The 26,863-nt window shown below is 37.5% G+C and overlaps 1 protein-coding gene across 2 annotated transcripts in view; it reads left to right on the top strand.

Moving 5' to 3' along the window:
- The first annotated feature begins 10,886 nt into the window (after window positions 1-10,886).
- Window positions 10,887-26,863, top strand: part of bru3 (CUGBP Elav-like family member bruno 3) — a 1,256,451-nt gene continuing 1,240,474 nt past the window's right edge. For both annotated transcript variants that reach the window (XM_074093042.1, XM_074093039.1), the window contains exon 1: window positions 10,887-11,063. The gene's annotated coding sequence lies outside the window, so the exon portion shown is untranslated. The remainder of the gene's footprint in view (window positions 11,064-26,863) is intronic.

Raw genomic sequence — 26,863 nt, 5'->3', positions numbered from 1 at the left:
ATTATTTAAACATTCACAAATAATTAAAGTATTGAGTTGAGATAACGTCCTCGTCAATCCGAACGATACGACTATGAAAAATAATGGTGTCTTTAGATTTTCCTTTTTACAAGCTTTTATTTAGTTTCACCTGTCCCGTTGTCTGTCTGTCTTTAATCAAATCTTGCAAGTTAAATTTGACCAACTTCACTAGTCAGATTGACTTGCAATTTTGAATACTTATGTAAATCGCTTGACAATACAATAATCTAGTAGTGACATCCTGGTAGTCCAGCCAGGATCGTCTCCGCAGGACGGAACTCTTCAACGGTTAATAGCATCGACTTGAAATTTGGTATGCAAATGTAATTTGGGAGACAATGCAAGAACAGTAAACAAAAAGTACAGTCAGCAAAAAAAGCTTATATTAAAAATGAAATTTTTATGATTAGGTTATTTTTATACAAATTTGCTTCTTGAAATAAACTTCAGACTAACAGAAATACCCACGAGATGGATGGATGACCTGCTTAAAAGTGTAGGCTCACGTTGGATGCAGGCCACTTCCAATCAATACAATTGGAGGTATATATTCAACAATGGACGTTCGCTTATAATGGTGATGACGATCACTGTAAGAAGAAGAAGACTAAAAACCCCAGTCAGTACTACATAGGTAATCTAATCTTCATTTAGAAGATGCGAGAGATTGTGCTAGTTTCGTTACATTGCGGGGCAATATGGCTATGAATTTATAAGTTATCGATCATCGACTTCAATGTACTGCAACTCGCACGATATTTCTCGCACCATCTAAATAAGGTTTTACTTCAGTGTACGTGCACCATGCGTTACAACAACTTAGTAATTTAGGTGCACTTTGGAAATATTTTATACTTCAATGGCGGAATTATGAAATATCGCAAGCACCTTGCACCCGTGTCTGCAGTAGTGTACAGAAGGGGCAGAAGGGAAACCAATATTTTACAAGCTTTCATTTATTGAACTACCTACAACCTTTTATAATACTAATTCAGGTTCTCACATTAGTTTTGAAAACTTATAGTTCCTATAAATATTTATGAACCTCAAGGTCTTAAAATTAATTGTTTTTGGTTTACCTGTATACTCATTAATGTACAACTATAAGATACTAAGAGATAAATAACTAGCTTTTGCCCGCGGCTTCACCCGCGTGGGATTCGGTTATCGCTCTCTGTTCCCTAGGGAACTGTGCATCTTTTCAGGATAAAAAGTAGCCTATGCCACTCTCTAGCCCATAAACTATCTTCATGCCAAAAACCACGTCAATCCGTCGCTCCGCTTCGACGCCAAAGACGGACAAACATACAAACACACTTTCGCGTTTATAATATAAGGTATGGATTTCCGTCGTATTACCCGTCAACGTACCGTCACGACCGACAAGAGACCATACAGAATCACTGATTCCGTGAAAACTGGGTTGGCTGCGTGGAATGTCACTACTTGCGTAGATACACTAGCTCCGTCCGATCCATCTCTGCGGAACAGCTAACCCAGCTATTGCGGCAGAAGAAGAGGCTGAAAAACTGAAGTTAAACATAACAATAGATCTCGCCGCTGAATAAAATTTTTGAAAAGAAGGATTGAGATTTTTAAGTCCGTGGGACCATAGCGCGCAAGGTTTTTTAAAAAACTTTCAAACCGACTGACGGATATCATAGGGGAACGAAGAGCTGGCAGGTCGTACAACATTCAGCATTACTATACAGCGAAAAAATACTGCTGTCATCTTTGGGTCAAGCCACGAGGAGTCTTTTTTATTCTTTTTCTAATTTTAGTTAAGTTCTTAGTTTTCTTTTATATTACATTTTAGTTCATTGCTCTCGGCGATTTTAAATTAATTTGAGAATATTATTGCAAATCAGTTAACATATCTCAAGTCTTGCTCATATGATCCACTACCAGCATCTTCTCTTCTTCTATTTCTCTCTCTCTCTCTCTCTCTCTCTCTCTAAAAATATTGTCCATCACTACACACACCGTATTTTTGCCTTTTTCAGCCGTTACCAACAAGACCATTGCCCTATTTCACGAATCTACAAGTTATAATTTACAAGCGGTAATCTTTGTTATCGGTCGGTAACGGTAACAGTATGCATTGAAAAGAGACTACCACTTGTATATTGTAACTTGTAGCTTCGTGAAACGGGCCACATTTCTGTTATTCTGTATGTCTCTACTGTGTTTCTCGAGCGCGCAGCACGCAAGCGCTCAAATGAAAATTTACGCGCCTAAGCGTTATTGTTGTTTATGGCAATGGCGATGGCCGCTAAACCATTATCTGCTCCAATTAGTGCCTCGAATATTCTAAATGCTGCCGTGACGATATTCTAGACTTGTTAGAATCATTTGGAAAATAATATTTAAACTACATTTTATGTGTTAAACTAGAATTTAAAACTAGATTTTTATGTTATGCAAATTTTGTCCTGACTAGTACGAGAACAACAAAAAAAAATTGTTAAAGGTGCAGAACTTGTGAAGATATCTGGCGGATTTTATGATCTCCATGGAACCTGTAACAGAGCTGGTGCAGCATCTGAAGCGGCTGGAAAAGCAAAATCTACCAAATATAAGGGTCTAGGCGCCGAATACGATTTTGTCCCGTTCGGTGTTGAGACCCTTGGTCCGTGGGGTCCTAGCGCTCTGAAACTTTACAAATAAATAATCGAAGAGGTAAGTAGACGTCACAGGGGAGCGAAGAGCTGGCAGCTTCCTCGGACAAAGAATTAACCTAGCAATTCAAAGAGGGAACGTTGCTGGCATCTTCGGAACCTTGCCTAAGGGGTCTGGTTTAAATCATTTGGTTTAGTTTTCATTATTATTATTATTTGTCTTTTTATGTAGGTATTTTAAGTTTTAGTTAGTTTTATTTTAATTTACAATGTAAATAAAATCTCCTAGATAAAAAAAATACATACATTATAATAAGGATGTTATGTTACATTGATAACAAACTAAATCCGATATGAGATTACATTAAATTATAGCCAAGATACCTCTATATACCGGGTGGGCCCTGTCCCTGTAACAGGAGCAAAAAATTAAAACACAGGTTTTGCTACTTAAATGGAACTACTTTAGTCCTGCAACTTTAAAAAAATAAGTAATTTTGTCATTATGTTTATTCCAAACATATTAAATGTTATTTTCAATGTACGGCATAAAATAGCCTAAATGACATCGCTTTTCACGTAATACAATGACCAATATCGCAATACATTGCTTGTCTAATTAAACTTTAAACTATAATAAAAACCATAAAACAAGTTTTTTTATTTTATTCGACTGGATGGCAAACGAGCAAGTTATTTTCAAAAGTTAAAGAACTAAATTAGCTCAAGATGAAGAGGAAGCTGTGGTTTAATTATTTGCTCCTGCCCTGTTGCAGGGCCCACCTTGTATACATACTCGTACCTCTAGAATTAAATAATTCATTGATATTAGGTACTCAACGTTAGTGCTTATTATAATTTGGTTTTTACCGTTGCTGTGAAATTTATTAAAATAAATAAACTAAAATAAATAGAGTGGTGCATACATTTAATATAATGACCCGGATAACTCACGTCTTAAATCGAGTTTAGCTCGACATGTTTCGGGCTAATCCGTAGCCTTCGTCTTCGGAGCAACGCGACTCAGCGGCTGCTGCAACACGCGCGGAGCAGCCGCTGAGTCGCGTTGCTCCGAAGACGAAGGGCTACGGATTAGCCCGAAACATGTCGAGCTAAACTCGATTTAAGACGTGAGTTATTCGGGTCATTATATTTAATATGAGTGAGTCTCACGGTAGTTTCATGTTCAAAAGAGTGGTGCATAATTTCTGAAAGTTCTAGTACTTATTTTTTATAAGTCTTATGTTTTATGTTTTTGCCAAATAAATGAATACTGAATACAATACGCGTAAATTGGCCCGATTACCCTGGATTACGTTACGATTCGCACAATAGTGCTGTTGAGTCCACAGAAAGCCTTTTTAATGGCAAGGCATTGTGCAGGCCCTTTGCATGAATTAGAATGGCGACGAGTAGATGTACATGAACGTGTGGATGTCCATTGTTGCCTATGCTATTAGTGATGTAGGTATTTTTACCTTGGGTACCTGAAAGGGGCCAAACATTTCTTAACTAGCTGTTGCCCGCGACCCCGTTCGCATAGAATTTGTTTATCGCTATCCCGCGGGAACTATGCCATTTTCCGGGTTAACTATCCTATGTCCTTCCCGGGGACTCGAAGTATCTGTATACCGAATTCCATCTAAATCTGTTCAGCGGCTTAGACGCGATGAGGTAAAAAAACAAACACACATACACTTACAAACTTTTGCATTTATAAGATGTGGGATTCAAAGAGATTTTGATTATATAATATCACTTTTATTAACTGTCATAAATTATAAACATTTCTGTTTTTTTTTAAACAAGGTATACGTACGAGTGCTGGTCACTGTCCCAGTAGTTGTCATCTTTAATTGTATGTCATTAGCATTAGAGGAGACAGCAGGGTGTCATCAATTGGGCACTAGCGTGTCGAGCACTCGGACGTTTACCTTATTAGTTTTTTGTTGACTCCTTTTATGACTTTGTATTATCATTCAAACTTTAAATCAATGTAAAATTTCAAGTCAATCCTATCCTATTTGACCTTAGCAAACAAATATTGCATTAATCGAAATCTTTTAAAAAGTACTATACCTTACCTTCCTATACCTTAGTCCTAACTAGTCTAGTCCTAACTATAATGTAGTTCGCAGTAGTTTACAATGTCGCGCGTTTATACCCTATAATGTTAGTGTATTGCGAAATTGTGGCATGAGTAAAATGTCACCGGTGTAATGACACGATTCGGTCGAGACAGCATGCATAATGGAGCTGGGCCACTACTTCCGACAAGAATTTAACCGCCATTTTCAAAATCACGACTTTTTTTACAAGCTTTACTAAGTATTTACTAGCTGTTGGCTGCGACCTTTTGGAGAACTATAGGTAAAATTTCAAATTTGTTTAATAATTAATAATTTTAAAAATGCTTGTTGACATAACCACATAAGGTCCAATACATATAAATATTAATACGCTAACTAACCAATCTTTCTGGTCTAATCTGGTAATAGGCAGACCTAATGGTATAAGCAAACAAATCCGCGGGTTAAGGCTATAATAAATATCATATTAGTAAGATGGGTCTGAATTACTTTAGAGTACAGGACAAAAGAATGTATCTATAAAGTATTCATTAATATACCTACTGAAAATCATAGACACCTTAATAGTCTTTTTATTAATTTTAAGTAAGGCTATTGCATTTATCTTCAAATACTTTAATTATTTTAAGAAATAGTATTCTTATGTTTTTCTACTTATAAAAAAATATCTGGCGTAAGCTGCATTCGTATCTTTTATAATTGGCACAGTAAAAAGTCATGTAAAAACACACAAAACCTGCTTCTGTCTGCACAACTACTTCCAGTTTTTAGTGATAAACACCTCGTATATTTTTTATGTAACTTATGTACTTAGGATTTGAGTAGTTGAAAAATAAAGTGAAATTGTCACCTAAATTTGTGTAAAATGTCATCATTGCCGCCGCTGCGCTAATAGCAGCCTTTAGTTCAACAAATGGCTTGTAACGCTAGGTTTTATATCTGGCGGGCTATTCTCAACGTGCTCGATATTAATCGTTTCTAGACAGTAAACATTTATCACGGTTTTGTATCCAATATGTGTAAAAATCTTTCTGTTTATCTTTGGGACTTAAATAAATCTTTGATTTTTTTTATAGGTTGCCGTCAACCTAAGATTTTTTGCAAGAATATCATCCTGGCAAAACCTGAGGTAAGGTAAACGTACATATGAGTTTTCTTCACTGTCCCAATAGTTGTCATAAGCAATATAGATGTCATCTATTGGGCATTAGCGTGTCGTGAACTCGGACGTTTACCTTAGAACATGCTTCGAATCTCCTCCGTACGCGGAAATCTTATTCGTTTGCTATAAACCTTCGATTTTTCATTGAAATAAAAATCTTTAAATTGTCAACCATGAGTTTTACGGTGAAGGAAAATATAGTAAGGAAACTCGCACAAACTGCGAAGCAATTCAGAGGTGTGTGGGAAGTGTCCGATCCGCCCTGGGCCCGGGAATTACGGACCAAGCCCTCTTATGCTGAGAGGAGGCTGTGCCCAGCAGTGGGCACGTTAAAAATGGTGGCATCCATCGCGAACCCGCGTCTTTAACCAGGTCATCCGTCCATCACGTTGGTTGGGGAGAACTTTTCGGCCCCGACGGCCGAATCTGTTCTCCGTACCATATGGCATGCCCGTTGTCACTTCAACGATCTAATTCGCTTGGCTATGTCGGTGACCCTCGTTTGGATACGGAGGGATGGATACCATAATCCACCCCATGAGAGCTTGGCTCGCAGAACGGAAACTTTTCCCAGTTGCTCTAAGTTTTTGTGACAGTCCGACTCAGTTGCGCCGAATCGCGCAACTTAACTGCGATTCTACAGTGACACTTGCATGTAAGTATATTACTAATGGAGTTTCCGAACGCATTGTCCAAGTTAATGTAAGTGGATTGTATTAGTGGCTGCTGGGTTTATTTGAAGTTGACGTTTCTGATGCGGATACTTTGATACAGGTTTTTGTTAAAACTCTTCTGCGGCCAAGTAACTATGTCTAGAGTTTATTTGTGGATCAGTGTTTATTTTAGCTTGAATTTGAGATGGTGGTACCGAAGTATAATACTAGCTTTTGCCTGTGACTTCGTCTGCTGAGAATACAATACAATTCCCGCGGGAACTATGCAATTTTCTGGAATAAAAACAATCCTCTGTCCTTTCGAGGGTCTTGAACAATGTCTATAAAAAATAGTCTAAATTGGTTCAGCGATTTAAGCGTGAGGAAGTATAATAAATAATATTTCAATATTTTCACGGTATCAATTTAATGGACATAAAATCCCAAAATCTCTACTATAAGAACAAGAATTCAGCGTCCCATAAGTAATATTGCACTGGTGTTCTCAAGACTGTGATGTGTTAATTGAGAATTCTCATAGAATTTAGTCGTTGCATTTGAGAATAGCAACACCAAATAATATTTTCTATATTTTTATATTGTGAAAAAGCCGTGGTGGCCTAGCTAGTGGTTTGACCTATCGCCTCTCAAGCAGAGAGTCGTGGGTTCAAACCCCGGCTCGCACCTCTGAGTTTTTCGAAATTCATGTGCGGAATTACATTTGAAATTTACCACGAGCTTTGCGGTGAAGGAAAACATCGTGAGGAAACCTGCACAAATCTGCGAAGAAATTCAATGGTTTGTGTGAAGTTCCCAATCCACACTGGGCCCGCGTGGGAACTATGGCCCAAGCCCTCTTGTTTTGAGAGGAGGCCTGTGCCCAGCAGTGGGACGAACATAGGCTGGGATGGGGCAACATTTTTCTTCTTTCCGTTCGTAATACATGGCTATAATAGTTCCCCGTTTGCTTAGTTTTTCCATCTGTTTCACCGACTCCAGTGTCTCAAAAGTGAATTAAACATTTCAGTATTCATAGTAAATTCTCGAATTTCCCAACACCTGTTTAGTTTTCTACCCTATTTTGAAAATATAGAATGGAATCCAAGCAGTCAAAAATTCGAAATCAACTATAGTAATTAACTTAGTATATACTAACCAAGATCGCACTTTGCGTCAGCCCTAACCAACCAAGGTAACATCAGACTTTAAAAGATATGAGTTAACTTTATATTCGGCGCAAAATGAACCGAACAGAATTTGAATATCTAAATTGGCGATCCTTCGTTCTCGAGGTTCCTCATTACGCCGCCCTCACCTGCTAATTTTTCCCCAACACTTGGGAAGGGGCGTATAAATACTTGGTATTTTTAATAGATAGGTATTCCAGGTATTTTTATTTGCTAATATTGGTACACAGGATGGTTCTGTAGTAAGTAATCGGGATCAAACCTACACAAGTCAATGTTTCATCATCATCACCCCAGTCTATGTTATGTCCCACTGTTGGGCACCAGTCGCCTCTCAAAAAGAAAAGGCTTGAGCCGTAGTTAGATTGGAAGCTTCACACATACCTACCATTGATTTCTTCGCTGGTTTATACAAGTTTCCTTGTAACATAACGCGTAACAATCATATTTTCGCATTTCTAATATTATAAGGATTAGTAGAAATATTTCCAGTCAAGTGTCAACGAGTATATACGTTCCACTGTTTAGCATGTACTCTTGTTGATCATACTACAAAACCACTTCGCAAGAATATGCAGGTTACTTCACGACGTTTTCCTATTTACTTACACCGAAACGCTTATGGTAATTCCAATTGTAATTTCGCACTTTTTTGCGAATAACCTAATCAATTTAAAAGAGTTAATGATGTCAAGTACATTCTCATTTCGAATTTCAATATCTCCTAAACGGCTGACGTGATTTCAATAAAACATAGCTAAGAGCCATCTCGATTAAACTAGCTTTCGATTAAAAACCACATCAAAGTCGGTCCATCCGTTTGGGAGCAATAATGCCAAATACAGACACACACATAGCAGTCAAAGTAATAACACCCCTCTTTTTGCATCGGGGGTAAAGAGATGCTAATCGGGGTGTCAACAAACGATTCTCTGTTTAAGATCTCATAGGTCAAATCACTAACTATAAGTATTTCCAAATCGTACTGATACTCGACGTCCGAGTATTTTCAAACCCCCTCCCTGCCCGATCCTGATTCCCCGTTTGGTGGGTAATTTTTATTATAATTTATTGAAGGCACGTGACTAGGCACTTTATCGAAAAGCAGCCGTGTCTTGAGTGCTGGATTATAATCGTCCGGAGTTACCTTTACTTGCTCTATGTGAAATTAATTGACAAAGTATATTATCACTGAGGCCAATCAGTAAACGCTTGTTCATATCGAGCGAGCGTCTGTATGTGTGTCAAAATAAAACTAAAAACATGCTTTAATGGTAAACCTGCTTGACTGATCTACCATCAGATTTCAACCATTAGCAGGAATATTCTAAGCTCGAACACGGATAGTTTACATTAATTTTGTCGTAGAGTTCCAGTGTCTGCTTTACTATTTCCTTATCAGGCCCTGAATTGCCTGAATACCTAGATCAAGAATAGGTAGGTCAAGATGACTGACTATTCTATCTGATACATACAAAAGTAAGTAACAGTCGAACGAACTGATTCATGTACCAGGGTGGAACCTTTAATAATCAATTTAACTATGAATTCCTTGACAAAATTATGGGATGTAAACATGACATTAGTAGCACAAAGGTTCTTGGTACATGATTCAGTTTGTTTGACTGAAACTAATAATTAAGAGATAGGAAGAGAGATAGAAAGGGGGAAGGGAGAGAGAGAGAGGGAACTGAACGGGAAATGAAAAGGAAACAAATCTCATGACATGATATTTGTATATTTGAATACTAAGGGATTCTGGCAAGTAATTTCATTATAATACGAGACAAATTTTCATTTCAAATCTGACTCTTGAAGACCGTAAAATGTGAAAGAATAATTATAATTTTAAAGATAAGTACGCAATACAAAAATATATGATAAAAAACGGAAATGAAAATGTTCAAGAATTACTCTTTCAGAGGATTAAGGATAAGAGCGTAAGTACTAGGACTTAATAGCTTTTTTGAAACGCTGCGATGTTTTATAAGTAAAAAGTTTTGTGCTCATCGAGGCATTCAAAATTTATTTAACGGCTTTAAATATTCAGTGATTTAATTATTACCTTTATACTTTTTATAAAGTATAATATATTTATGGGTTACCGCAAGGGTAACAATAAAATCCTACTCGTACTACTCGTAAGTATACGGTTCTGCCTTCTGTCTGACCGTCTGCTCGTCAGTCTTATCACAGAACTATATTCTTTTTAAACTCTTTTTCCAAGTAGTAAGTAGACGCTTACAATTTTCAAAAGCGTTGCCTGGAAGATATCGCTTTGAAGCGATAAAGCCGTCTATTACTTAAATTGGAAAGTTTTCTCTATGTAAATACCTCTGTTTTCCGTACTGGTTACTTAATGTTAGTATGGTGTTTTGTAAAGAGTCATTGTATCTTATTGTATCGTTGTAATAATACTTTTTGCAGGTGGTAGGACCTTGTGCAAGGTCCGCCCGGGTTGCTACCACCATCTTGCTCGCTAATCCTGCCGTGAAGCAGCAGTGCTTGCACTGTTGTGTTTCGGCGTGGAGAGTAAGACAGCCGGTGAAATTACTGGCACTTGAGGTCTCCCATCTTAGGCCTCTAGGTTGGCAACGCGTCTGCAATCCCCCTGGTATTGCAGGTGTCTATGGGCGGTGGTGATCTCTTACCATCAGGAGACCCACTTGCTCGTTTGCCATCCAGTCGAATAAAAAAAAATACCTACAAATCTGTGCTGTATTTAAACTTGGAACTAGTTAAAGATTCAAGCTAAGTAATAGTTGTGTAACGACGCTTAAATTTCCACTATTTCGAACAGTATAGTCAACATTTTAAACTTTCGTGATTTTTCACTCACAGTCAAAATACCGAAACCTATGAGTATAGTCAACAACCGTCCCCTGTAGTACAATACAATACAATGACTATCTTTACTGTACACACCACAAATAGTAAGCGATACAGAAACTAGGTACACGGAGGAAATGGGTGTAGTACCTGGAATCGTAGTCCTATTCTAAGCCAATCGTTCCTCTTTCTCAGCCAATTGTACGTAACGTGCCCTTCAGGACTTCCCAAAAAAGCCTTGACCTTGGGCGAATATATTATCAGTGTAGTTTATCGATAGGCCGGCGCGCGACGGCGACGGCAGCCTCGCCAGTTCGTCGCGGGATCGCGGGCTCGCCACGCGTGGCGACGTGGCATCAACGTGGCATAAGCGTGGCGTGAACGTGTCGTGGACGTGACACACGTGACATGTGACGGCCGGTTTTTGGTGTTTGTTTATTTGGACGTTCTGTGCTTCTGTTTTAGTGAATATGACATATCTGTAAGCCGGAGGATCCGTAAATGTGAGTTGAGGTTATGTTGTTGTAGGTTCAGTGACCGATCGTCGATGATGGGGTGATGTACTGGTGTTTTATAGTACATTGTTACATGGTTATGATAGCGTAGCTTAAGGGAGATAGCGTGGAAAAAACTACACGTTTACAACGTGTTTGTTGACTTACAAAGTTTGTGTATGATTAGGTCATCCTGTCAATGACTTGTCAAAATTAAATAGGTCGTCCTTGTGAAGTTTAAGATAATATAGTTGTTTTTATTTTGTGCAGAATAACTCACTAAAGAAGCTAAATCAGGAGAGGACAGGTTTTTAACTGACTTGTCGGAACCGTACTACTGAACTGTTTACAAACATATATCGCTGTATAGATTTGCATACTAAATTATTCACAGCTGATCCGATTCAAGGAAATTTTCGTCTAAAAAGCGCTCACATAATTCCCACATTATATCGCAGTCAGTTGAAAGGTTTTGCCTCTCAAAGGAAAAAATAAATTAATATGAATTCAGTTTCACCCGAGCGCGGAATGTGGGCGGATTGCCTACGCAGACGGGCACATTATGTGTTGTATGTTTCTTGTGAGATTAATTTATATTACACATATATTATATTACACATCGCGTTGATTCTGATAGCTAAGTGGTTAGAGAACATGACTATCAAGCTGGAGGTCCCGCGTTCAATTCCCGGTCTAAGCAGATATTTGTGTGATTAATACGAATGTTTGTTCTCGGGTCTTGGTCGTTTAAGTATTGTGTACAGAAGTACAGTCAAGAAAAAATAGTATTTTTAATGTTTTTTTGGTTTTCTTTGAATTTCTCGAAATACCTACATGTCCAAAATTATACTCGAAATTTACCATGAAATTTACAGTGATTTAAAATAGGTATCGTTGTCCGCGTGATTAATATGTATATACGAGTAATATGTAATGTACTGTTTATTGTACAAAAGAAAAGAAGCAAAATACAATAAATATATATTTCCACGCAAAATTTTACCGTTTTAGTAATACCTAACATTTCGCTAAGCTACGGACAGACGACGGACCCAAATGGCAAAACTGTAAGGGTTCATAGGAAAAGACTAGGGAATACTAAAAACTACGGCCTAGCATGGGTTACGCAATTCACTGTGTTTGCGGTGCATCGCTCGCAGCGCAAACATCGCTGGCGCTGGCAAACAAGCCTTAATTGCGAGCGAGCTGGTGGTTACAAGTCTTTGAGGATACAATTGGTTTTTAGTGTAAATTGAAGGATTCATTAAATTTTTCTTACGTGGTAAAGCCTAATGCCCCTTGTAAAAGTTGTGTGTGTGTGTGTGTGAGTGCGTTTTTAACTCCTTCACGGTAAATGGGCTGCACGGATGTAAATGAAACTTTATAGCGTAAAAATATTACTTAAGCTCTTTTGACATTCGGAACGGATCAATTCACGATTGTAATTGAGAAACGGTTTAAGGTTGTGTTATTTTCCAAATATGGTAAACTGAAAGAAAATAGAAAGAAAGAAAGAAATAATTTATTCGTGACAAAGTATCAAAAAATAAATTAAAATATAAAAAAAGTTGTATGTCACGAAATGGTCCCAAATCCGCAAAAACTGTCGGTCTTGCGAACGGCGCTGTTCTTCCTTTGGGACCATCTGTTTATCATAAATTAAGAGTTAATAAACATTTTTTCAATTTTAAAGAATATAAATGTCTTATCACGAATAAATTATTGGAGTAGACACATTAACTTATATATCAGACCATATTTTTAATTTTCATTCAGTTTTTATGCAATAATCGAGAAAAACTAACAAAAATGCAACGTTGCCAGCTCAGCAGGTATAAATTAACGCTCTTAAATATAAAACCAATACACTACTTCGAAAAAAAAACTCTCTACTAGTGCTTTGTACTTAACTATACGCCCCCATAGCTGTATAGATAATTATGAAAATGTTGTTTTTAATGTACGAAGGTCAAATTTAATTTCTTAGTAATTTGTACTAGATTTTCCTTCTTTACAAAATCATCACCCCATTGTAAATGTCCATTAAATCTCTTCATTAGTACGCATGGGCAATTGCCCGTCCGTCTGGCGACGGTTTGTAGGCTGCATTTGCATACTGCATAATCGCGTAGACCCACTACGCCGTAGAGACCTCTACGCCGTAGCTTGCTACGTAGTTGAGAGTTTTGTAAAATTGCTAATGAAGGAGTTAGAATGTATTTTAAGGAAAATACGTTTTATATAATGTCTTAAGTCTACACGTGACCACGTCCACTGTAATGTTGCCGAAACGTCGAGGTAAATATTACTCGTGTGTGTTAGCGTGATAAGTCCTGTGCGTGGTATTTTGACTATACGTTTTATAGGGAAAACTAGCAATCCATGGCTTAGCAATTGAATAGAAATTCCAGGATTTTAATTAAATTTTATTGTTTCACCAAAATTTAAGTACAATTAATGGGATCCTTTCGACTGCCATAATTTTTTAAGTCATAATGTATTTTTGTCATAATTTTTGTTAGTCATATTTTTTTTCTCGCTTAAACGTACATTTTTAGAACTCTATAGGTTTGGTTAGGTTTGTTTTATATTCTGAAAAATAAATGGTTTCAGAGAAAAAAAGAGTTGTCAAACATTAAATTATGACTAACAATTTTCTACCGGTCGATATAGGCCCGCCCATAATTAATTAATATTTAGCTCTATCTTTGTAGGAACTTGAATTTCAACATATTTAAAGATTTTCGAATCTCAAACAACACAAAAGAATCCTTATAGGATCACTGTACTGTCTAATATTATATAACTAGCTTTCACGTGGCAAACATGAGATTTGTATTGGTTATGTGGGCCAGTTTTGTAAGAAACACGGCAGCAATGTCGTGCGTGTGGCCTTATTTTGGTTGGTTATTTGTTTGTGTTTGTAATTTATGTCATTGTTAGCCGCCAGACGGCGCTGTCCGAGCAATAGCAAACGGCTGCGTTAGCATACCGCGTAAGGCCGTGTTGCACAGTTGGCTGTGTTCAATAAAAAATGGTCCCGCCGGAAGACCAGCGCTGACATGACATCCAGGAGTCCGCATTTCCATGCTGATTATTCCCGGTTTCACTGTCACACATACAAAACATATAATTTTTTTTTATTTTTTATTCATATTTTGTATTTCAACTGTTTTTGGTAACTTTTAATTTTTTAACTATTATGATGTACTTCAATAAACTTTTTTCTGTTCATTCATTTTATTCCTATTGATTTGCCCATCATTCTTTTTCGAGGCCCTGACGGTGACTGTTAACGCAGTCAGATCTACAATTTGGCCATTTGGGGACGTCAAAGTCAATATAAAACAGTAGTAGTTGACTGGCACGATAATTACAGATCAGACTCTGTTAATAGTTTTACGTCGCAATGATGACGTGTGGCACAAATTTTGACGGATTTTTAGATGTGCTAAAAAACAAAAAACATAAGACAAACCGGTGTCCGAAATTTACTGGCACTTGAGGTATCCCATCTTAGGGCTCTAGGTTGCAACGCATCTGCAACCCCTGGTGTTTGCAGATGTTTATGGGGTGGGTTATCTCTTACCATCAGGAGACCCACTTGCTCGTTTGCCATCCAGTCGATAAAAAAAAAAAAAAAAAAACATTCTACCGCAGTGGCCCACGTGCGTAGGATTGACGATATAAAGGTTCATCCCACAAAATAAAGTTTAAAATCTGAAATAACGAATACTGAACAAGTTTTTCACCTCACAAGGTCTCATAGGTACAATAACCTAACCAACAGAAAGTAAGAAAACCCCCGACTTAGTCACTTCAAAGTTAAATAGCTCAAAAACGGCTTAATCGATTTGGATGAAACATGTCTAAGAATCATTGCTAGAAAACCTGCTTTCAAATATAAAAAATCTCATTCAAATCGGTCTACCCGTTTGAAAGCTACGGTGCCACAGCCAGACACACATAGCGGTCAAACTTTTAACACCCCTCTTTTTGCGTCGGGGGTTAATAAAACAACCTCATGTTACGTAGATGATCGGTTATTTATACCTATTGTTACCAAAGTTGTACCCATTTTATTATACGAGAATGTAATAAACAGTACATTATTAGCGAGGCCATCGGATCCAATAATGCTTTACCTAACTACCGTCGTTTTTCACAATTCAATATGGCGGCCGTTACGGTAATGACGTATCAGTAATTTCGGAAGGAGGCCATTTTCTTGTCAGTTTCCATGTTTATTGGTAAGGGAACAATATAAGTATGAAATTTTATTCGTTTTACGCACGATTTGTGAATGTACATTTGTCAAATGGGGTATTACGCTGCTGAAGGAACTACTTACAAGGTTAAGGAGTACCCTGGTTTCTTTAGCTCTAGTTATAGAACAATTGACTCTGGCGTTTAATTCGAAAATAGCACTCAGTGACCTTCTGCATACAAACAGGCAAGGTCACCGCTCCTAGCGTGCACAATTCTCACGCTTTTTCCTCACACTTTGTAAAGAAAATGCCATTACATTTAAAATGTGAACAACTTATCGACTTGACTCTTTGGCGCTGCGTAGAGATGTAGCTTCACTGTGCATCCTCTATCGCATGTACAACGGGGAGTGCTCCGAGGAGTTATTCGGGTTGATCCCTGCCGCATCCTTTCGCCACCGACCTACGCGACAACACTTCCATCCTCACCATTTAGATGGTTGGCGGTCCTCTACTGTGCGTTTTTCCAGAAATTTCCTGCCTCGCACAGCAAAGCTCTGGAATGAGCTATCGCCTGCGGTATTCCCGGACCGCTATGACCTTCAAGTTTTCAAGAAAAGAGCGTACTCCTACCTTAAAGGCCGGCAACGCACTTGTGACTCTTCTGGTGTTGCAGGTGTCCATGGGCGACGGTAATCGCTTGCCATCAGGCGATCCGCCTGCTCGTTTGCCCCCTACACCATAAAAAAAAACTTAGTCGCCATTTGCAAGATTTTTAAAGATAGCGGATGTAAACCGACAAGATATTAATACAATTTATCAAACAATTTAACAATTTACCTAACTATTAAGAAGCAGTAAGCAAATAAAAAAGTACGCCATTATATTATTTATTGATAATCAGAAAATTAATATCACTATCACTCACACTGGCTGGCAAATTTGGCAAATGGCTCTTATAAATTATAGAATTAGAATGAATCGTTTATTGCAAGTCATATTACAATTTAAAGGTGGAAATAAAATAATCAAGTAGTACCTACACATGTGACGCCCTACACGGCCGTGGCAACATAAATATTCTAGGACTAGGGCTTCATATTATTATTATACAGGACGTCTCTGACCTTTAAATTCAAGCTTCGATTCTACTCACAAAATTAAGCTACTTTTGTTTTATAGTATTTTCCAAATAACTTGAATTTAGATAATTTATTGATCGTCAAATCAGTGTATCGGACATGGCGGTGTTATCGCTGTCTCTTGGTACGGGGGCCTTTGAATAAATTTTGACATTTATTTGACATCTCTTAGATAAGCATTTATCAATGTGCTGTCAATTTTGTATTGTATCGCATACATTGAAAATTATATTTAATCTGTATGAAAAAAAAACTATAATTCTGTCTTTGAAGGTTTGTATAATTCTAATAAGAACCTTTACAGCTTATATCTTTTACATAATTTTGTCTGAGGTTTTTTTAACTAAATAAGCATTATGATAAGGGGCAAACGAGCAAACGGATCGCCTGATGGTCAGCGATTACCGTCGCCCATGGACACCTGCAACACCAGATGAGTCACAAGTGCGTTGCCGGCCTTTTAGGTAGGATTACGCTCTTTTCTTGAAGGCTGGAAGGTCATATCGGTCCAGAAATACCGCAGGCGACAGTTCATTCCAGAGTTTTGCTTTGGATCTATTCCAGGATAGGCAGCGCGCCTTGAGTTGTCTACCGTGCTGGAGGGCTGGCGGCGCGGTGCTGCAAACTAGCGCTGCCTATCCTGGAATTAACCTAATGCACGCCAATGTGTCAATGAGTGGTGGACCAGAGGCCGTATTGCCTAGCGTTTTTGGCGCTCGCGATTGCAATCAAATGACAGTTTTTGTATGCGAAATCTGTCATTTGATTGCGATCGCGACCGTCAGAATCGTTAGGCAATACGGCCTCAGATTCGAAAGTATCCATAACGTCCGAGTGCTGGTCACTGTCCTACTAGAGCACGGTCGCCGAGGAGGAAGAATTTCGCGCAATTACCTTCACTACTTGTCTCTGTCACTCGTGCGTGAATATTTGACGTCGCATTTGTACAAATTCATGTGTGCGAGCGCGACAGTAAATATTTACGCGCCAGCGACAGAGACACTTAGTGAAAGGTCATTGTACGAAATTCTTCCTGCTCGGTGACCGTACTCTAGTTGTCATCTTTAATTACAGGTGACAGCATGCGTTTACCTTTACTTGCCCGAATTTCATTTGCCCGAATTTTACTTGCCATACCAACGTTTGCCATAAAACATATAGAAATGTGCTGTCTTCTGTTTTTTTTAAATGTCATCATATAGAATGCAGTAGGTTAGGTTAGGTTAGTTTAATATCAACTCTGAAGAAATTACTCTTTCAGAAATAAATTACTTTATGGCAAATGAAAATTCTAGAAAACGATACATTCGGGCATATGAAATTCGGGCAAACGATAGAGAACCGACAGCATGATGTCATTATTGGGTTGTCACAATTTATTTTCATTGAATTTATCAACGTAATGTAACATTACGAGTACTATCATAGTCTTCATTCGTGGAAGAAATAGCCGGGTTGGAGACGGACTTCTTGATCTTAATGATGATTTTAATAGTGTTTCCTCGGGCAATGAAAATGCAAATACATATCTACTAGAATAACGCCATCTGTGATTTGGATCTAAAACTAACTCGCGGACGGTAAAGTAACATGTATTCATGTTTAAATTAGAAAAAGAAAAAATAATGAGATGGAAGTCACAGCGAGTAATAGATGGCGCTATCGTAGACATGTCATAATGTAATACAATACAATACAATAACTCTTTATTTCACACCAACACAGTAAGCACAGTATTTGTCATAATTATTTTTTGTCTTAATTTTATCCCCATTGAAACCGTAAATTTATCTGATGTTTTTAAATGGTCTTCCTATAGAAACTATCGGTTAGGTTAGGTTTAATTTATAGCAATTCTGAACAATTATTGGACTACGATAAAACAGAGTTATGACAAACAATACATTCTTTCAAACATTACATTCTGACTCTCAACACAACACTTATGCGACCCAATATGGACCCCGTTGATACATAGAAACTTATACATTTACACGAATAAAAACCAATCTCAAGCCTTTCATATTCCTCAAATCACTGCACTTATCCGGAGCTTTCGCCTCCAATTTCGTTTCAATAGGTGGTAAATTGTAGGCGCTATGACAAAGGTACTATTGCAATTCTCGTATATTTTTCCAAAGCACGTGTAATATAAAGGCTGTGCTTTCGGCTGGGTAAGGCTTTGTTGGTCCTTAAGCGGAGAGGGTTCAAAAATAAACAGAATGAAATCTGTGGTGCCCCAGTGATTTGAAAATATTGCCTGTCAAGCAGAAGGCCGTGTGTTTGAGCCCGGGCTCGCACCTCTACGTTTTTCATAATTACATAAGTAATTATGAAAACTATTTTCGAGTTTAACAGTGAAGGAAAACATTGCGAGGAAGCTCCCAAGCCGCACTGGGCCCGCGCGGGATACGACCCAAACACTCTCACTTTGAGAGGAGGCCTGGGCTCTGCAGTGGGATGCATGTAGGCCGAGATGGAGATGGTGGGAAGGGTGAAGTCAGACAAGCGTAATTTTTTGATTTTTCGATTCGCTGTGTGGCACAAACTGGACTTTTGTTAATAATGGAATACAGCAGAAACTTCATTAAACACCCAGTAATATTATCATTATCATCCTTTTTATCCTTGGATTTCATATTCATATTCATATATTTATTAAAAAAAAAAAACAATACATAATACATTTGAATTCAAATTCCAAGATTATACTAAATTTCCGTAAGAAATTTCACAAATGACACCATAGCTTACATTTACTTTGTATGAAGAACACAAAATGTCACAAAGTTCCACGCAAAATTTCACGTCACTAGACTTAGGTTAAAGTCTTGGGATTTAACATGTTTTTCAATTTGCAATTCCGATCCGACGCCTGTACTGTATAGAAAGAAAACATTATCATAATATCATGTGTGTATGTGAATAAAAAAAAATAAAAAATAAAAAACGTATCACGCCTTTGCACATGACGCCTTAGCCTTTGTGCATGACGCCTAAATAGGGTCCAAACCAAACTAACTTGCTGACATTTTTCATTTAAATCCAGCTTCTATTAATGCTACCTAAATAGAGTCCAAACTAGCCAAATAAAATTAACGTTTCTTCTTTGATTTTTTATTTTTTATTCGACTGGATGGCAAACGAGCAAGTGGGTCTCCTGATGGTAAGAGATCACCACCGCCCATAAACAACTGCAACACCAGGGGTATTGCAGACGCGTTGCCAACCTAGAGGCCTAAGATGGGTTACCTCACGTACTAGTAATTTCACCGGCTGTCTTACTCTCCATGCCGAAACACAACAGTACAAGCACTGCTGCTTTACGGCATCTTTGAAGAATTATAACTGCGTTTCTTGTAAAAGTAATTGATAAACGTTCAACCTAATTCCGAGCACGGCCTGGGGTTATTCCAATGTCGTAGGAACGCTGCGTGCTCGGAGCCAATCGAGACGAAAATTATTTTGCAAAGGTTACAGTGGCTAGCCGATATTTTAGCCGATCTATTGCTCGATCGATCGCCCGATCGGCACACCCGATAAAGTTTCAATGGGAATAACTCTTTAGGTCGAGGGCGTCGAACGGTATTTTTAAAAGGTTTTTGTTTCGTTAGGTATTGAGTTTAAATGCATTAGTGGTATGTTTATTTTGATATACATAAAATATTAACTTATTTATTATAATTTTTGATGTATTTTAATTCGGTATTTGACATAGGAAATTAGTATTCGTATTAAATTAATCGCCTCTCAACAATATATTTGTACGCCTGCAGATTGAATACAATGCAATCCATACTAATATTATAAATGCAAAAGTGTGCGTGTTTGTGTGTTTGTATGTTTGTCCGTCTTTCACGTCGAAATCGACGTGATTTCTGGCATAAAGATAGTTTATGGGCCAGAGAGTGACATAGGCTACTTTTATCCCGGAAAAATGCACAGTTCCCGAGGGAACAGTGCTTGATAACCGAATTCCACGCGGGAGAAGCGTGGGCAAAAGCTAGTAATTTATTAAAAAAACACAAAAGTATTTGGCTAATAAATACTTTTCACTTTGACTTTTGTGTGTGTACTAGTCATATTTGGCCATATGGAAAACTTATTTTGTTTCAATAATCTTAATATTTGTTAAAAATATGGCAAAAATTAAGATTATAATGAGTATCCCACTTAGTATTATAAAAACCAAAGGATGTTTATGTGAGTATATTTTGTTTTTTACTGTTTCACTCTGAAATGGCTAGACGAATTTGCATAAAATTTGGAATGCATGAGATTGTTTATACTCTAATTACACAATGGCTTCTTTTTATCTGGAAACAGTTGTGTTGCATTGTTTTTTGAAGAAAATCATAACTGACAGGAAAACGGCCAGTATTAAATTATCTAAATAATAAAATTATGCAACCTCGCTGAATTTCATTGGCGTATCTACTTTTGCATTAGGCTTCGGTTACACGTTCAGTCTGTAGTGTCACAAAAACTACCTTTTCTTTCAAAATGTATTTAATTTTTTCATACAAATTTTGTGCGTCAGTTTTCTGATGCCCATACCGAGTATATGAAGAAAACGTCACAACAGTGACATTTTTGATTGGGACATTTTAAACCACCACAATCGATTGTGCTTTCGATTCTGAGCCGTTTCTTTTTCCAAAATTGAAATAAAAAACAAAGAGTAGACTTTTTTGTAAAAATGCCCCGAGAGAGCTTTATTTTCATCAGTCTGCCAGTCCGTGAATCATCATGTCAGCCGAAAGACTTCCACTGCTGGACATAGGCCTCCCCCAAGGCTCTCCATTCAGACCGGCCTTGTGCTTGTCCGGTCTTATGCAGTCCGTGAATGTTACACGATCATTTCTGTCGTCATTCTGACCGGAACAATGGACTATATAAACTGACGCCAAACTGAGCGTGTCACGGAAGCCTTAGGCTGTGTTTCCATCAAAGATGTGCGAGGATGTGGTACGAGGTATCTGTTTTTCATGAACCAATATCCACTGGTGGAAACAGCTGAGCGGAGCGAGGCGAGGTAAATGAAGCATTTCTAATGGTTCATGAAAATATATTCCTCGCAACATATCCTCACATATCTTACTACTAATACGAAAAATATTATAAATGAAACGGATACAAAATTCAGATCTATTGTCAAGAATACATTAATATCTAAGGCGCATTATAAAGTTAATGATTATATAATTTACAGGGATATTTGAAAATAATTCCGATCCGCATTGGCGATCCCTTCAACTAGTGAACCTACTGTTTTTAAAATAAAGTGGTGTGAAATACTTGTGATGTATAGATATCATTTAATAATATTGTAAATCTGTTTAAAAAAATAAACCTCGTTGAGTTTCTTGCCGGATTTTTCTCAACAGAGGTTTTTCCGAACCGGTGGTAGATTTTTTTTGACATTCATAAGTGCTTGTTATAGCCTAAATTGAATAAAGATATTTTGACTTTGACTTTGACTTTGAAACGGAGCCTTAGACTATGATTTAAAAGAAACTTCTTCGACAGTGGTCACTTGATGTGTCCAACTAATGACCAACTTCGCCTATAGGCCCACGTTTCGAATGCTTCTAAACGTTTTGTTATAAGTTATTTTTTAAATAATTTATTGTTTCAGGCGTTACTTTGCAGATGTCCATATCAATGAACTAAAATAATAACTTTGCTCGCCCGCATAGCAATGACGCAAAGCAATGTGTATGATGTGTGTAATGATAATGTGCGCGGGTGAGCAAAGTAATTGGTTTTAGTTCACCTTTTTTAACTTATTTTGGAAAAATGTTATCAATTGAATATCGCAGACTCGCACTCGTCCTCGGATTCCCGAACATCGAACAGACAAGGAGAAATGATTGAACATTCCTTAACAATACAAAGTGAAGAGATTTGTCGCTGTCACCCGACATAGATGGATGTGGGCATTTAATATGTACCTATACAAAGACTCTCGGTTTAGGCGGCACTAGGAGCACTCGAATGATACTCGAAAGAAAATGAATGTGTGAAAAAAGGTGACTAAAATAACGAAGTTCTATGTAGATCACAGAAAATTACATAAGTCTTCAATCTTATTTTTTTTAATGTGACATAAAGTCTCCTGAGACATAATTGAAAAATTACGAAAATTTAACGTTGGTAGTACGGCCGTGGTACCCCTCACCACATTCACCTCACCACCACCGCGTTGAGGGCGCCACCGTCAAGAACGCACTCACTTCTGAATAAAAGCTTAATGTTTGGTTCTCATAAAATTTGGTTAACGTCATTTCGATCGCGAAAACAGTCAAATCAGATGAAACAAATTATACGAAATTCAAATCTATTGTCAAGAAGACATTAATGTTTCAGAAGTATTATAAAATTAATGAGTATACCTATCATGGACAGAAATATTTGGAAATAATTACACATTGGCGAGCCCTACTTCAAAATTAAATAGCGTTAATAATTCAGTTGTGTTAAATATTTGTGATAGAAGTAAATTTGTTCCAAAATATATATCTTGTTAAGTTTTTTGCCGGGCTCTTTTCAACAGAAGTTTTTCTGAATTGGTGGTATTTTTGACATTTGCTTGTTACGGCTTAAATTTAATAAAGACTGACTTTGAATAATCCTGCCACTTAATTTTATTGGATTAATTTTAAGACACCTAGTATAGGGCGGAAACATGCACTGCTTCTCACAACATTCTCACTTAATCCCACACACCATTCACCTCCATTAGTACCGCCCCAGGCTAATGCGAACCCGCCAAGTTTCGTGGCAGCGTCACAGGATTTTTGGCAGTGATTCACGATTTGTTTTGGCTATGAAATGCCGTCGCCGGCCGGTTAAAAAGAAGACTAACTGACTGACTAATGGACTCGCCCGCTCTATGTTTCACATTAAAAATGCGCCTGCAAATCGCGACTTGAACTTTCCTGTTGCCGTCGGCGAAGAATTCGAGAAATAGCACTAGTTTTTGGTGAAATTTCAACAAGTTCAATAACGGTTTTCGTTTCTGTATGATGCTTGTTTACACGGTTACATTTTACGGAATGAATTTGAGTGAAGTTTAGGTACGTATGTACGAGTAGGGTAAACCTTGGCTTATCGTTGATACTTGATAGTTTGTTGATAGTACTTTATTAAACTTTCACAGACCTCAGTATGCGGAAACGCAAGCTAATAGCTTTAATGCTCACAATCGGGTTGGCAGTGATTTAATTTGACGGTTTATCGTAAGATTATAACGCAATATCACGTAATTTTCAAGTATCATCGAAGAGCCCAGGTTTGCCTTACTTACTTTTGGTAACTGTTCTAATCGGTTAAAGTTACGGGCGAATTGATGAAACGACTGAGAAACTCTGCTGGGCTATCTTTTTTTTTACAGAATACTCGCAGTTTTATAGCAGAAAATTGCATTGTTCCCGCTGGAAAATGTTTAACAAATTCTTCGCAATAAAATAATGAACGACATGTTAGTAGCCAATATTTTTTTATTAGTGCGATCATAATATTAAACTTTCCGTGAAATTTTTTAAGTATCTACCTGGTACTGTTCAAAAGATACACGGATAGACGGACAGATAGCCTTGACTGAGTAATATTGTACATTTGGCTTTTGGTACAAAATACTAAAAACAAATAAAAACATTTCACAATGTAACAATAAAACATTTGAACAACTCAAACCTAGAAAATAAAACACCTTCGCAAATCCTCCCAACTCAAGCTCGCCCCTCACTGCCAAAAATGCTAACAACCGCACTCATAAACATTGTTTGAGTGAAATATGGAGTCTTCACGGCTGCATTATTCCAGGAGGAACCTGTGCCTATAAATCCAGGCTTCCAGGTACCGCAGCCAAGTATCAAGAGCGCTGAAAGGTGAAAAAGATGCGATGAAGCTCTAGGTACGAACACACTTAGATTGAGATAGAACAGATTTGATTATGTATGTATGTATTAGTAAAATATCGGAATAACATTTATGATTATGAGCTATGCGTACACTATATTTTATGACAAGTTATGACAAAGTTTTAATCAGCATTTTTGTCATCACAGTACAACCATCATTTATGTGTAGGCTAGGCAGGCATATGTATTTATTTTAACATGCTCTTATTTAACTGCACAGAGTTTGTTTGTTTGTTAGGTACTTAATAAACATGCAAACAAGGTCATATGATAGTCAGTAGACTTCTGCCTACTTCCAGTGATCAAATCAATTTGAAATTTGTTACGTATAGGTACGTAGTTTGGATGACAACGCGCAAGTTTATTCATTTATTTCCTACCTGCTCAATGCTAGCTCGCTAGATTGTGACGCCATGTCAATGCGAAAGTGGAAGAGGGCAGGTTTTTGCATAATAACACATATATGTCACACAGCTGTACCTCTAGCTATCTTGTACGTATGGTAGCGGAGTAGCAAAGTAAAAATTGTAGTTCATAGAAATATTTTCAACACAAACGCGTCGTCTTTTGTTATTCTTCTGACACTAGCCTGGATTGACATTATCACTGAACTTACCAATTATAGTTTTATAGCTCACGAAAGTTTCCTTTCACTACCAAAAGGCTCAATCAAGTTAAGATAATTAAAAATCTTGCTTCCCCGCCAGGATTCCCGTCCCCGTCTAAAATGCGAACGAGCCGCTGTGGGCTCAAAAAATAAAATTGTGATTTTAATAAAATGCAAATGCCATGTCGCCGCTGACGAACGGGCCAGCAACGTTTCATTATTATAATACGCCTATGTGGCTGCGATATTTTCACTGAAAAATTGGCGCGGGTACATTTTAATTTTCGTGTGTACCACGCTTTGAGATCCGTAGTCGTAATTTATTCTTGCTGTCAAAAGTCACAATATCATCCCATCATCTTGGGACACTGTTGGAGGTTTCCGAATAGAAATTTAGTTACGTTCGGTTGGAAGCAGCTCGCATCTACCGTGAGCCTATGGCATTAATCAGGTCATCTGTCCATCTTATTGGAGGACGTCCAACGCTGTGTTTGCCGATCCGCGGTCTCCATTCGAAAACTTTTCGGCCATCTGTTCTCCGTGCTGTACGGCCTGCCTATTGCTCAACTAGCTAATCCGCTTGGCTATGTCTGTGACGCTCGTTTTTTTATGTCAGCTCATTTACCAAACGCTGCCCATCAGAGTTGAATTCGATGATTGATCTGTGCTGGGTTTCGGAGGCTTCTTCAGTAAATTTTAGGGCTATGTTTTTTAGTTGATGGGAAAACTACTTCAGTAAAAAAAACAATAAGTTTAAGAAAATATTAACTCATAATATATATTTGTCACAAAATAAGATACTACATGAAAAAAAGCAACGGTCCCTACCCGCGAAATATTTCAATTCATACTAAAGCGGTCGTGTCATGAAAAAGGTTGAAAAATACTGTTTTAAAGAAGGCTGTTCCAAAGAATTCCTAACAGCATTTTAGTGATTCCGGACCGCTATATTTAGAAAACTATATAATATACAAAATTAGCTTGATGCCAAGTTAATTATTTTCCTTGAGAATGCACAAAAACACGGGCTATCCGAAGTTGGATAGGTAATTAATTAAAGTTGGGCTCTTGGGATCTTGGAATTGTTCGGGTGAACTATCGGCGCTGTTTGAGATACCAAGCCGAGTTGTACCTGGCAAAACGTTTTATTAAAGCTTTTAGTACTCGAGCAGTATTTCTTTAACATGGCAATGGTATTAATACCTGTCCATATCTGTTTCTTACCTAACGATAAAACAATTACGATAAACGATAAAACAATAATACAATACTGTAAACGATAATACAATTACTGGAAACAAATTTTTGTTCCAAGAAATTGAAGATTTTCTAAAAAATCTCTTTTTGTTTATTTTTTTTACGTAAAATTAATTAGAATGAGCTCTTAAGTTTAAAAAAAGGTTAGGTAAGTGCAACAAAGACTATTGCAGAAATGGTTCCGTACAAATCAAAAAAATATATAGCTAACATTTTGTACATCTTGTTCTGACTGAAAAAAGTCTTTCTCTGTCTCATTGAAACCAGCTTTTATTTAACTTGCATTGTTAATTAATTAGTAGATAGATTTGAATCAAATCTTGCAAGTTGAATTTTACTCACTTCCAATTGAGCATGCAGTTGCAGGTGTGGCGTCAATGCAAGTAATGAAAAAAAAAAACAAAAAAAACTTGTTTACAAGTAATTTTTCTTGGAAATGTCCGCACAAGTACGCATTGCCAAGTACCCTGGCACAGCAACCCTCAATGGTGGTTTAAAACAATAGGTACTCAGCCAGCAATTGCCTATTTTGGCGTCCCTACGTATCACCATAAGATAATCCATACTAATTTTTAAATGTGAAAGTGTTTGTGTGTTTGTATGTTTGTTTGTCTTTCACGTCGAAACGGAGCGGCGGATTGACATGATTTTTGGCATAGAGAGGGTTTAT

Source organism: Choristoneura fumiferana, chromosome 10, assembly GCF_025370935.1.
Source record: "Choristoneura fumiferana chromosome 10, NRCan_CFum_1, whole genome shotgun sequence".
Lineage (NCBI taxonomy): Eukaryota > Metazoa > Arthropoda > Insecta > Lepidoptera > Tortricidae > Choristoneura > Choristoneura fumiferana.
Note: the sequence above shows the minus strand (reverse complement) of the source record. Positions and strands in the feature narration are given on the sequence as shown.